Source organism: Medicago sativa, chromosome 1 (assembly GCF_051527215.1).
Source record: "Medicago sativa cultivar Bolivia chromosome 1, Bolivia_mono, whole genome shotgun sequence".
Classification (NCBI taxonomy): domain Eukaryota; kingdom Viridiplantae; phylum Streptophyta; class Magnoliopsida; order Fabales; family Fabaceae; genus Medicago; species Medicago sativa.
In genome coordinates, this window is record NC_140749.1 from 4,957,147 (window position 1) to 4,969,915 (window position 12,769).

Here is a 12,769-nt window from a genome sequence, read left to right on the forward strand (position 1 = left end):
ATTTTGAAGAATAGAGATTGAGAGGCCTCAAGGGCATGAGATTATGAAATTGTGAGGTTGAATTACTCATTTGCAAAATGTGGTCTAAGTTTGATTATTTTCATTGAAATTTGATTAAGAAAATGAAAAAGAAAGTACAATGGGATTTTGGATCCCAAGGTTTATTTGGAAAATGGTTTGAGTGAAGTTTGTTCAAGTTGTTTGGAAAATTGATTTTTTCTAAGTATGAACCCTAGGCATTCATCTAAACATACAATCCTAAGCATACATCTAAACATGCATATTCTAGCTATTCATCTAAAGTGAAGTGTGTGCATGTGTCGGTGCTTGTGTCGGTGTACATTATTAGAGTCCATTGTCCTTTACATCATACCCTAGATACATTCTATGGCCTCTTTGCCAAGAAATTAAAATTGCATGGAAGTAAAATACAAAAACTCCTAAGTATTTACATTCTAATTTTTGTATGGAAATTTAAAGTGCTAGGAAAATAAAAGGATGATGAAATGGGATGGAGAGACGCTTATAATGCTCATGGAACAAGGGGTAGAAATGTTAGTAGAGAGAGAGAGATGAAAATAATGAGAATATGAACAAAGAAAGTGGTATAGGAAGATAGTGAAAATTAGAAGTAAAACAACCAAAGGGACCTAAAATGCTAATAATGGGGAAAACAAGATCATGACCTATAATTGTTCAAGTCATGCTTGTTTTCAAATAGCTTTAGGTACTGTAGCAATATGAACAATTATAGGTCAAGATCGCACTAAAAGGATATGAAAACACATAGGCATCATCCACTCATTGATTCATATATTTACAAAACATAACATGCTTTATAATGCAAGCAATTAACTACACTCATTCTTATGCAGCAAGAGACACACCTAAACAGTGATCAATTCATCACAAAATCCCCCGTCATCAATTACAAACATATATCAAGAATTGGGATCCAAATCATGTTCATTTTCACAAGTTTTTTCAACGTGGAATTTCAAGATTTAAACAAAAGAAACAATATATTTTTTTTTCAAACTTTTCAGTACAAAATCAATATAAAACATCACAAAAAATGTTAAGAAGTCTTTGCAAATTTTTGGAGAATTTTCTAGGACATTCAAGGCGTGGCGGGGGGTGCAGTGAGCCATTTTTACAGTAAGAACACAGAAACAGGGGGGGGGGGCGCATAGCAAAACTGGCATGGCAGTTTGGGCCAAGGAACAGGCCGGGTTTGAAAGCAAAAAGCACTGGGTCGGTTAGACCCATGGATTGGGGATGCAAATGAAGTGGATTAGAATCTCTTCTTCCCCACTTTTGCAGAAACGTACTCTCCTCTCCCTAAACAAAAGCTGCGCCTATTTCCCCCATACATTTACCTTCAAAAACTGATTCATCCTTCCCCTTTCACCCTTGTGTTCAAAATCGTTTTATGCACACACAAAGGTAATCACAATTAGGTCCAAGCAATCTCACACGTGACGGTTTTGAAAAGAACAAATCCAAACAGAAAGGCCATAGAAAAAAAGCAAGCAAGCATAGATTCATATAACGATGATAGTGTAAAGAATCACAGATAAATTCATCGAAACATGGTACAAAGCTTCAATCAATGTTTTGATTTCAATCGTAAGCTTAGGAGGACGAATTCGAACCTGAGTCGAAATCGGAGAATTGAAGGATTGTGACGGGAAGCTTCTCTTTGCTTCGTTCTTGCACTTTTTCAATCGTTCTTGTTTCCGATCTAGTCTCTTCTGCACACTCCTGTCACGAATTGAAATCCAGTGTGGTTGTTGTTCCTCGCGACCTCAAACTCTTCCTTTCCTTCTCTGTTTCGCAGCTTGCGGCTTCGTCGTTTACGGTGAATTGCGAATTCACCACTGTGTTGCTTGTGAAGCTTGAATCCGAAAATGGAATGGATTAATGGAAGTTTCTGATGGAAATGGTGGTGAAAATAGCGATTACGGAAGTCGTCGTTGTGGTTTTGTGGTGGATTGTGGTGGTTTTGGTGGTGGAAAGTGGTGGTTGAGGTGGATGATGGAGGTTGTTAGGGTGGTGGAGAAAGAAAAAGTGGTGGTGGAAGAGGAGAAGAGTTAGTTAGGGTGGTGAGTTAGGGTGGTTAGGAGGTTGTTATGGTGGTGGAAGTTGGTTATGGTGGAGGGAAGTGGTGGTTAGAGGATGAGAAAGTTGGTTATGGAGGAGAAGAAAAAAGTCACGTGGTGGAAATAAAAGAGGGAAAGAAAAATGGAATTTTTTATAATTTTTGTGTAAAAATGATTGAATGTGAAAAATTGACCAAGACTTTGACTTATATAGGTGATGAAAGGGATGCTTGGACCAATGAGGAAATGCCACATGGACTTGACTTGTAACAAACTTTTGTGGACCAATAACATTTGGACACGTGGCACTTGGACTCTAACAAACTTAAAAGGGATTAAAACGTAAATAACAAAAGTGCGCGGACTAAAATGAAAATTAAAACTAAAATTGAATTGAAAAAGTAAATTGAAAATTAACGTAAAATGAGACGATTAAAAACAACAAAGCAGATTAAAACGAATCAGAAATATTATGTGAAATGACCAAAATGCCCCTAGGGGCTTAAAACGACTAAAAATGACTCAGATGAAATTTTAAAATGGATTTTTAACAGGAAATTAAAGCAAGAACTTATACAAGACTCAGAGACAATTTTTAAGACTTGAACAGAGTTTTGACACATGAAAAGACCAAAATGCCCCTAGGGGCAAAATTGACTCAAAATGACTTCAAATGCAATTTTTTGACGAGGGTTCCGACATAGAATGAAACAAAGACTTATTCAAACTATTTGAAAGGACTCAAACAAATTTTTAAAAGACTGAAAGAAATTTTAACATAGGAAATGACTAAAATGCCCCTAGGGGCTAAACTGACTAAAGAATGACTCAACTGATGTTTTCTGAAATGAATTTTGACATGAGATTGAAACAAGGACTTATACAAACCACTTTAAAAGACTCAAGCAATTTTCAAGGATTAAAATGAGTTGAATGCAGGAAATGACTAAAATACCCTTTTTATGAATTTTGCAGATAACATTGAAATAAAATGCAGAGAAAGATGCAATTGATCAGAGACATATCAAATGACTTATAATGCAAGAAAAGAAGAATTGAACAAGTATTTTTAGGTCCAAAATTAGGGTATAACAGCTGCCCCTATTTAAGTTTCTTTGTCCGGGGAGTCAAGAGACGAAGTCTTAGAATTGACGGGACGAAGATACTTAAATATTGACATTTGCACTGCTTTTGGACATAAAAATACGTTTTCAGATTTTCAAAGACATGAATGCCATGCAACATTTCATTTATGAATGCAAGACAATCGAACCGGAATCTACGGGCTGTGTCACACCACCAAGGGATTTATAGACATCAAGGTAGAAAGAACGGGCAACAAATAGACAGGTACAAGCTGTTCTTTGGATCGAACTTGCCACTTGACCGAGAGATACAAACAAGAGACGGGTACAAGCTGTTCTTTGGATCGAACTTGCCACTTGACCAAGGAAACACAAACAAAAGATAGGTACAAGCTGTTCTTTGGATCGAACTTGCCACTTGACCAAGGAAACACAAACAAGAAACGGGTACAAGCTGTTCTTTGGATCGAACTTGCCACTTGACCGGAAATATAGACAAAAGGTAGATACAAGCTGTTCTTTGGATCGAACTTGCCACTTGATCAATACCACAACATGTAAGTTGGTGCAAACTGTTCTTTGGATCGAACTTGCCGTTTGACCGATAACAAAACATAAGCAAAGGGTACAAACTGTTCTTTGGATCGAACTTGCCGTTTGACCGGAAACATAGACATATAAGCAGGTACAAGTGGTTCTTTTTGGATTGAACCTTGCACTTGACCAGTAACAAGATACCAATTGAAAGTCTGGTTTAACAAGATACCAATTGAGGGTAAATTGTTATTGACTTGATTTGAAAATAGACATGACCATTTTTGTTGGCCCAAAAGTAAATTGACATTGATTTGAATTGAATTGAAAGTTGAATTTGACATTGACATTGACATTGGCTTGGAAATTGAAATTGACATTGGCATTTGACATTAACATTGACATTAACATTGACATTGACATTGGCATTTGACATTTGACATTGACATTAACATTGACATTTGACATTTGACATTGACATTAACATTGACATTGACATTGGCATTTGACATTGACATTTGACATTGACATTGACATTAACATTAACATTGACATTGACATTGACATTGGCATTTGACATTAACATTGACATTGACATTGGATATTGACATTTGCATTTGACATTAACATTGACATTGACATTGGATATTGACATTTGACAGTTGGATATGCAACATGTATGCATGGTATAGCAAGATTATTGGATGTATGAGTGTAACGCCCACTTTTTCATAATTAATATTTAAGCGATTTATGGCTTTTTTTTATTAGAATATTATGTGAATTATTATATATATGTATATATATATATTGGTAGAAGATATGTTAATAATATAAGTATTTTCTTAAGTGGGGGAGAAATATTGTTATTAGTAGAAATAATTAAATTACTAGGGGAAAGAGTAAGTTGTGGTGAGAAGAGCAATTAGGGAAAGAATAAAAGTCTGTAATTGGGAGAGAAAATTAGAACGCGTACAACAGAGGAAAGAAGAGAGAAAGAAGAGAAAACCAGAGAGAACCCTAAAGAACGAAGAACGCGGCTGTTGGATTTCAGAATCATAATCTAAGGTAAGGGTGAGACTAACTCTCATTATTAACAAGTTTTAATTCATAGAAGTGATCAATTGTTGTAGGTTTAAGGGATTGGGATTAGGTCAAAAATCATTAAAAGTGGAAGAATTAGGTGAATTTTGATGTAGTTTGATGTAGACAGATGTTAATTAGTCATAGAACACGTTTAGATGCTGATTGGTGATGAATTAGAGGGCTGGGTAGTGAGAATTCGAGTGCTGAGATGTGTTGCAGAGCTCCGACAGAACCCTGTTCTGTCATCGCTCGCAACTGCGAGCGTTCCTACTCGCACCTGCGAGTAACCCTTTTAGCTCGCCACTGCGAGCAATGTTGTACGCAACTGCGAGTTGCCCCGTTGAACTCGCCACTGCGAGTTGTTTAGCTCGCAACTGCGAGTTAGTGCAGTACAGACCTGATGTTGTGCGAAATTGTGTCCTTTCGCCCGTATCTTTGATGAATTAGTTCCTGATGTTTATATTATAGATGATGTTGCTAAACACGATGTTCCAGTGATGCTGTTTTGATGTAATGAACTGATGTGGATCAATTGCTAATTAAATTAACATTAAAAATGAGATTGTTGCATTTAGAGTCGAGTTGTTGCATAGTCGGCGATGGGGGCTTAATGCCTGACAGGTTTTTATGACCTTAGCGATGGGGGCTTAATGCCCGACGGTCCAAATATGACCTTAGCGATGGGGGCTTAATGCCCTGGTGGTACCACATGCATGTTGTTGTTGTCTAAGTTGTTGTTGATGTTGTTGTTGCATTGTAGAGTCAACATAACTAAAAATGAATGATGAATATTGTGATGATGTTGCCATTTTGATGCTGTTGTTGCTGTCCCATTATTTATAATGATGTAAATGGAGTGAATTAAGATGAATATGTTACCTTCGAATAACTATGAAGTTGTGGATTACTTAACCTCGTTAAATGATGGCTAAATGATGATATTAATGTTAGATATATGCTGTTGGTTATCTTTTATGAATTATTATTTGTTTTTAATGAATGTGAAATCTCACCCCTTCTGCGTATATGTTGCCTCGACCGTGGGTAATGTGCAGGTAATAAAGACTAGCTGTGTTCGTGAGTAGACTCCTCACTTCGTGTCGTCTAGGATGCTCTGATACGTAACGGGATGGGGGTGTCTGATGATTGTTTTCCTTGTTACGTATTTTGTTTAATAAATGTTGAACATTTTATGAAGACTATTTGAGATGTTAAGTTGTGGCCTTTTATGCCAAGATTTTATGTGACGTTGCGAACTAAATTTCCGCTGCATTTGATTATTGAATTTTATAAAGACAGGTTGCTTAAATAAATAGTATTTACCCATTATTATATTGTTGTTAAATGGTGTATTGATGTATGTGATGCTCCGTTATGTTGATGAACTCTGATAATTTTAATGAAATTTTTAAGTTGGGAAAACGGGGTGTTACAATTGGTATCAGAGCAGGTCGGTCCGTCCGGCCAAATAGTGAGTCAAGTTGTGTTATTTTAGCAATTGGAATACCATTATTATGTTATTCTAAACGTTGTGTGTTGTGCAGTAAAGAAGAGTAGATCTGGAGGCTGCAAACCTTATCTGTTACAAGAGGACTAGAATGGCTGGAAGAAATGATGCTGCGATTGCTGCTGCTTTGGAAGCTGTAGCCCAAGCTGTAGGACAACAACCAAATGCTGGTGTTGGTGTTAATGCTGATGTAAGGATGTTGGAGGCCTTTCTGAGAAATCATCCTCCCACTTTCAAAGGAAGGTACGACCCTGATGGAGCACAGGCATGGCTCAAGGAGATTGAGAGGGTGTTCAGGGTTATGCAATGTACTGATGATCAGAAGGTGCGTTTTGGTACGCATATGCTATCTGAGGAGGCTGATGACTGGTGGGTGGGTCTTTTACCTGAATTAGAGCAAGGTGGTGCGGCTATTACTTGGGCTGTGTTTAAGGGAGAGTTCCTAAACAGGTATTTTCCTGAAGATGTTCGTGGAAGGAAAGAGGTCGAGTTCCTTGAGCTGAAGCAAGGAAACATGTCGGTGACAGAGTATGCGGCAAAGTTTGTGGAGCTGGCTCAGTTCTATCCACACTATACTGGAGACAATGCTGAGTTTTCTAAATGTATCAAGTTTGAGAATGGTTTGCGTCCTGATATTAAGCGAGCCATTGGTTACCAACAGATCCGTGACTTTTCTGCATTGGTGAGCAGGTGCAGAATCTAGGAAGATGATTCGAAGGCTCATTATAAGATTATGAATGAGAGAAGGGGTAAGCAGCAACAGAATCGTGGGAAGCCTTATAGTACTCCAGCTGATAAGGGCAAGCATAAAGTGAATGATGAGAGGAAGCCTAAGAAGAATGAGACTCCTGCTGGGATTGTTTGTTACAAATGTGGAGAAAAAGGTCACAAGAGTAATGCTTGTGGTGCTACTGAGACGAGAGGGTGCTACCGTTGTGGTGTCAAAGGGCATACAGTTGCAGAATGCAAGCACGATGACACTATTTGTTTCAATTGCGGTGGGAAAGGACATATTTCTGCTCAGTGTACTGAACCAAAGAAGGCCCCGGCCAGGGGTAAGGTTTTTGCTTTGACTGGTACTCAAACTGAGAATGAGGATCGTTTGATCAGAGGTACTTGCTACATTAATGATACTCCTTTAGTTGCTATTATTGATACTGGTGCTACACATTGTTTTGTTGCTTTTGATTGTGTTTCTAAGATGGGCCTTGCTATGTCTGATATGAATGGAGAAATGGTTGTCGAAACTCCAGCTAAGGGTTCGGTGACCACTTCTCTCGTCTGTTTACGTTGTCCCCTGTCTATGTTTGATCGTGATTTTGAGATTGATTTAGTATGTCTACCTTTGAGTGGAATGGATGTGATTCTTGGTATGAACTGGTTAGAGTACAACCATGTTCTCACTAATTGTTTTAGTAAGTCGGTGCGTTTCTCTTCTGCTGAAGAGGAAAGTGGCGCGGAGTTTTTGTCTACTAAGCAGTTGAAGCAGCTAGAACGCGATGGAATCCTAATGTTTTCCTTGATGGCATCCTTATCTTTGGAGAATCAAGCAGTGATCGATAAGTTACAAGTAGTGTGCGATTTCCCTGAAGTTTTTCCTGATGAAATTCCTGATGTGCCACCGGAAAGAGAAGTTGAATTTTCTATTGATCTTGTTCCAGGAACGAAGCCTGTGTCTATGACACCTTACCGTATGTCAGCTTCTGAGTTGGCTGAGTTGAAGAAACAGTTAGAAGATCTACTCGACAAGAAGTTTATTAGACCAAGTGTTTCACCTTGGGGAGCTCCAGTGTTACTGGTTAAGAAGAAAGATGGCAGTATGAGGTTGTGTATTGATTATCGACAGTTGAACAAAGTAACTATAAAGAATAGGTATCCACTTCCAAGAATTGATGACTTGATGGATCAGTTAGTGGGTGCACGTGTGTTCAGCAAGATTGACTTGAGGTCGGGTTATCACCAGATTAAAGTAAGAGATGAAGATATGCAGAAAACGGCTTTTAGGACGCGATATGGACATTATGAATATAAGGTGATGCCTTTTGGTGTTAGTAATGCACCTGGTGTATTTATGGAGTATATGAATCGCATTTTTCATGCATTTTTGGATCGCTTCGTGGTTGTGTTCATTGATGATATTCTGATTTATTCTAAGACAGAGGAAGAACATGCTGAGCATTTGAAGATTGTCTTGCAAGTGCTGAAAGAAAAGAAGTTGTATGCTAAATTGTCTAAGTGCGAGTTCTGGTTGAAGGAAGTAAGTTTTCTTGGCCATGTTGTTTCTGGTAGTGGTATTGCAGTTGATCCATCTAAAGTTGAAGCGGTATCACAATGGGAGACTCCGAAGTCAGTTACAGAGATTAGAAGCTTTTTGGGTTTAGCGGGTTACTACCGACGATTTATTGAAGGATTTTCTAAGTTAGCACTTCCGTTAACGCAGTTGACGTGTAAAGGTAAAACCTTTGTGTGGGATATTCATTGCGAGAACAGTTTTAACGAATTGAAGAAGCGTTTGACGACGGCTCCGATTTTGATCTTGCCGAAACCTGATGAACCTTTTGTAGTGTATTGTGATGCGTCCAAGTTGGGTTTGGGAGGTGTACTCATGCAAGATGGTAAGGTGGTTGCGTATGCATCAAGACAGTTGAGGACTCATGAACGAAACTACCCTACTCATGACCTTGAATTAGCTGCAGTTGTATTTGCACTTAAGATTTGGAGACATTACTTGTATGGTTCGAGATTTGAGGTGTTTAGTGATCACAAGAGCTTGAAGTATTTGTTTGATCAGAAGGAATTGAATATGAGACAGCGAAGGTGGCTCGAATTGTTGAAAGATTATGACTTTAGTTTGAATTATCATCCGGGTAAAGCTAATGTTGTTGCAGATGCCTTGAGTAGGAAGACTTTACACTTGTCGGCACTGATGGTTAAAGAGATGGAATTGCTTGAACAGTTCAGAGACTTGAGTTTGGTTTGCGAGATGTCGCCAAGGAGTGTGAAATTGGGGATGTTAAAGATCAACAATGAATTTCTGGATAGTATCAGAGAGGCGCAGAAAGTAGATGTGAAGTTGGTGGATTTAATGGTCGCAACCGATCCTGCTGTAGACAGTGACTTTAAGGTTGATGACCAAGGAGTGTTGAGGTTTCGAGGAAGAATTTGTATTCCTGATAATGATGAGATGAAGAAGATGATCCTTGAGGAAGGCCATAGAAGCAGTTTGAGTATTCATCCAGGAGCTGCTAAAATGTATCAAGATTTGAAGAAAATGTTTTGGTGGTCAGGTTTGAAGCGCGATGTGGCACAATTTGTGTATGCATGTTTGACTTGTCAGAAGTCAAAAGTTGAGCATCAGAAACCTGCTGGGTTATTGACACCGCTAGAGATTCCGGAATGGAAATGGGATAGTATATCCATGGATTTTGTGACGAGTTTGCCGAATACCAACAAAGGGAATGATGCAATTTGGGTGATCGTAGATAGATTGACGAAGTCGGCTCATTTCATTCCGATTAATATTACTTTTCCTGTGTCCCAGCTAGCAGAGATTTATGTTAGAAATGTCGTGAAGCTACATGGTGTCCCATCAAGCATTGTGTCGGATAGAGATCCGAGGTTTACATCGAGGTTCTGGAAGAGTTTGCATGAGGCCTTGGGCACTAATTTGAAGTTAAGTTCAGCATACCACCCGCAGACGGATGGACAATCGGAAAGGACAATTCAGTCGCTGGAAGATTTGTTGAGAGTTTGTGTGCTTGAGCAAGGTGGAACTTGGGATAGTTATCTACCCCTGATAGAATTCACGTACAACAACAGTTACCACGCTAGTATTGGAATGGCACCCTTCGAAGCATTGTATGGTCGGAGATGCAGAACTCCGTTGTGTTGGTTTGAATCCGGTGAGAGTGTGGTATTGGGACCAGAGATTGTCCAACAGACTACTGAGAAGGTGAAGTTAATCAGAGAAAAGATGAAAGAATCACAGGATAGACAGAAAAGTTATCATGATAAGCGCAGGAAGGATCTTGAGTTTCAAGAAGGAGACCATGTGTTTTTGAGAGTCACTCCGGTGACGGGTGTTGGACGTGCATTGAAGTCAAAGAAGTTGACTCCGAGGTTTATTGGCCCGTATCAGATTTCAGAAAGGGTCGGAATGGTTGCTTATAGGGTGGGTTTGCCACCACATCTTTCGAACTTGCATGATGTGTTTCATGTATCGCAACTTCGGAAGTATGTGCCGGATCCATCCCATGTGATTCCAAGAGATGATGTGCAGGTAAGGGATAACCTTACAATCGAGACCCTACCGGTGAGAATAGAGGATAGAGAAGTGAAGAGGCTTAGAGGCAAGGAGATACCTCTTGTGAAGGTTGTTTGGGAAGGAGCAGCCGGTGAAAGTTTGACTTGGGAGTTGGAGAGTAAGATGCGAGAATCTTACCCAGAGTTGTTTGAACAAGGTACGTTTACGAGGACGTAAATATTCTAAGTGGGGGAGAGTTGTAACGCCCACTTTTTCATAATTAATATTTAAGCGATTTATGGCTTTTTTTTATTAGAATATTATGTGAATTATTATATATATGTATATATATATATTGGTAGAAGATATGTTAATAATATAAGTATTTTCTTAAGTGGGGGAGAAATATTGTTATTAGTAGAAATAATTAAATTACTAGGGGAAAGAGTAAGTTGTGGTGAGAAGAGCAATTAGGGAAAGAATAAAAGTCTGTAATTGGGAGAGAAAATTAGAACGCGTACAACAGAGGAAAGAAGAGAGAAAGAAGAGAAAACCAGAGAGAACCCTAAAGAACGAAGAACGCGGCTGTTGGATTTCAGAATCATAATCTAAGGTAAGGGTGAGACTAACTCTCATTATTAACAAGTTTTAATTCATAGAAGTGATCAATTGTTGTAGGTTTAAGGGATTGGGATTAGGTCAAAAATCATTAAAAGTGGAAGAATTAGGTGAATTTTGATGTAGTTTGATGTAGACAGATGTTAATTAGTCATAGAACACATTTAGATGCTGATTGGTGATGAATTAGAGGGCTGGGTAGTGAGAATTCGAGTGCTGAGATGTGTTGCAGAGCTCCGACAGAACCCTGTTTTGTCATCGCTCGCAACTGCGAGCGTTCCTACTCGCACCTGCGAGTAACCCTTTTAGCTCGCCACTGCAAGCAATGTTGTACGCAACTGCGAGTTGCCCCGTTGAACTCGCCACTGCGAGTTGTTTAGCTCGCAACTGCGAGTTAGTGCAGTACAGACCTGATGTTGTGCGAAATTGTGTCCTTTCGCCCGTATCTTTGATGAATTAGTTCCTGATGTTTATATTATAGATGATGTTGCTAAACACGATGTTCCAGTGATGCTGTTTTGATGTAATGAACTGATGTGGATCAATTGCTAATTAAATTAACATTAAAAATGAGATTGTTGCATTTAGAGTCGAGTTGTTGCATAGTCGGCGATGGGGGCTTAATGCCTGACAGGTTTTTATGACCTTAGCGATGGGGGCTTAATGCCCGACGGTCCAAATATGACCTTAGCGATGGGGGCTTAATGCCCTGGTGGTACCACATGCATGTTGTTGTTGTCTAAGTTGTTGTTGATGTTGTTGTTGCATTGTAGAGTCAACATAACTAAAAATGAATGATGAATATTGTGATGATGTTGCCATTTTGATGCTGTTGTTGCTGTCCCATTATTTATAATGATGTAAATGGAGTGAATTAAGATGAATATGTTACCTTCGAATAACTATGAAGTTGTGGATTACTTAACCTCGTTAAATGATGGCTAAATGATGATATTAATGTTAGATATATGCTGTTGGTTATCTTTTATGAATTATTATTTGTTTTTAATGAATGTGAAATCTCACCCCTTCTGCGTATATGTTGCCTCGACCGTGGGTAATGTGCAGGTAATAAAGACTAGCTGTGTTCGTGAGTAGACTCCTCACTTCGTGTCGTCTAGGATGCTCTGATACGTAACGGGATGGGGGTGTCTGATGATTGTTTTCCTTGTTACGTATTTTGTTTAATAAATGTTGAACATTTTATGAAGACTATTTGAGATGTTAAGTTGTGGCCTTTTATGCCAAGATTTTATGTGACGTTGCGAACTAAATTTCCGCTGCATTTGATTATTGAATTTTATAAAGACAGGTTGCTTAAATAAATAGTATTTACCCATTATTATATTGTTGTTAAATGGTGTATTGATGTATGTGATGCTCCGTTATGTTGATGAACTCTGATAATTTTAATGAAATTTTTAAGTTGGGAAAACGGGGTGTTACAATGAGCGCATAAAATGCATGATTATGCATGTATGAATGCTTGAAATGCATGATTGGTTTGTAATTTGACAGAGAAGCTTCGCAGAGATAGACAAAACATTGGAAGATTGGGCACGTAGTGGCTTGTGCTGCAACATACTCACAGGGG

General features: G+C 38.7%; 1 pseudogene; it reads left to right on the forward strand.

Moving 5' to 3' along the window:
• Positions 1-4,558: 4,558 nt before the first annotated feature.
• LOC146951948 (uncharacterized) lies at positions 4,559-12,501 on the forward strand (annotated as a pseudogene).
• The last annotated feature ends 268 nt before the right edge of the window (positions 12,502-12,769 follow it).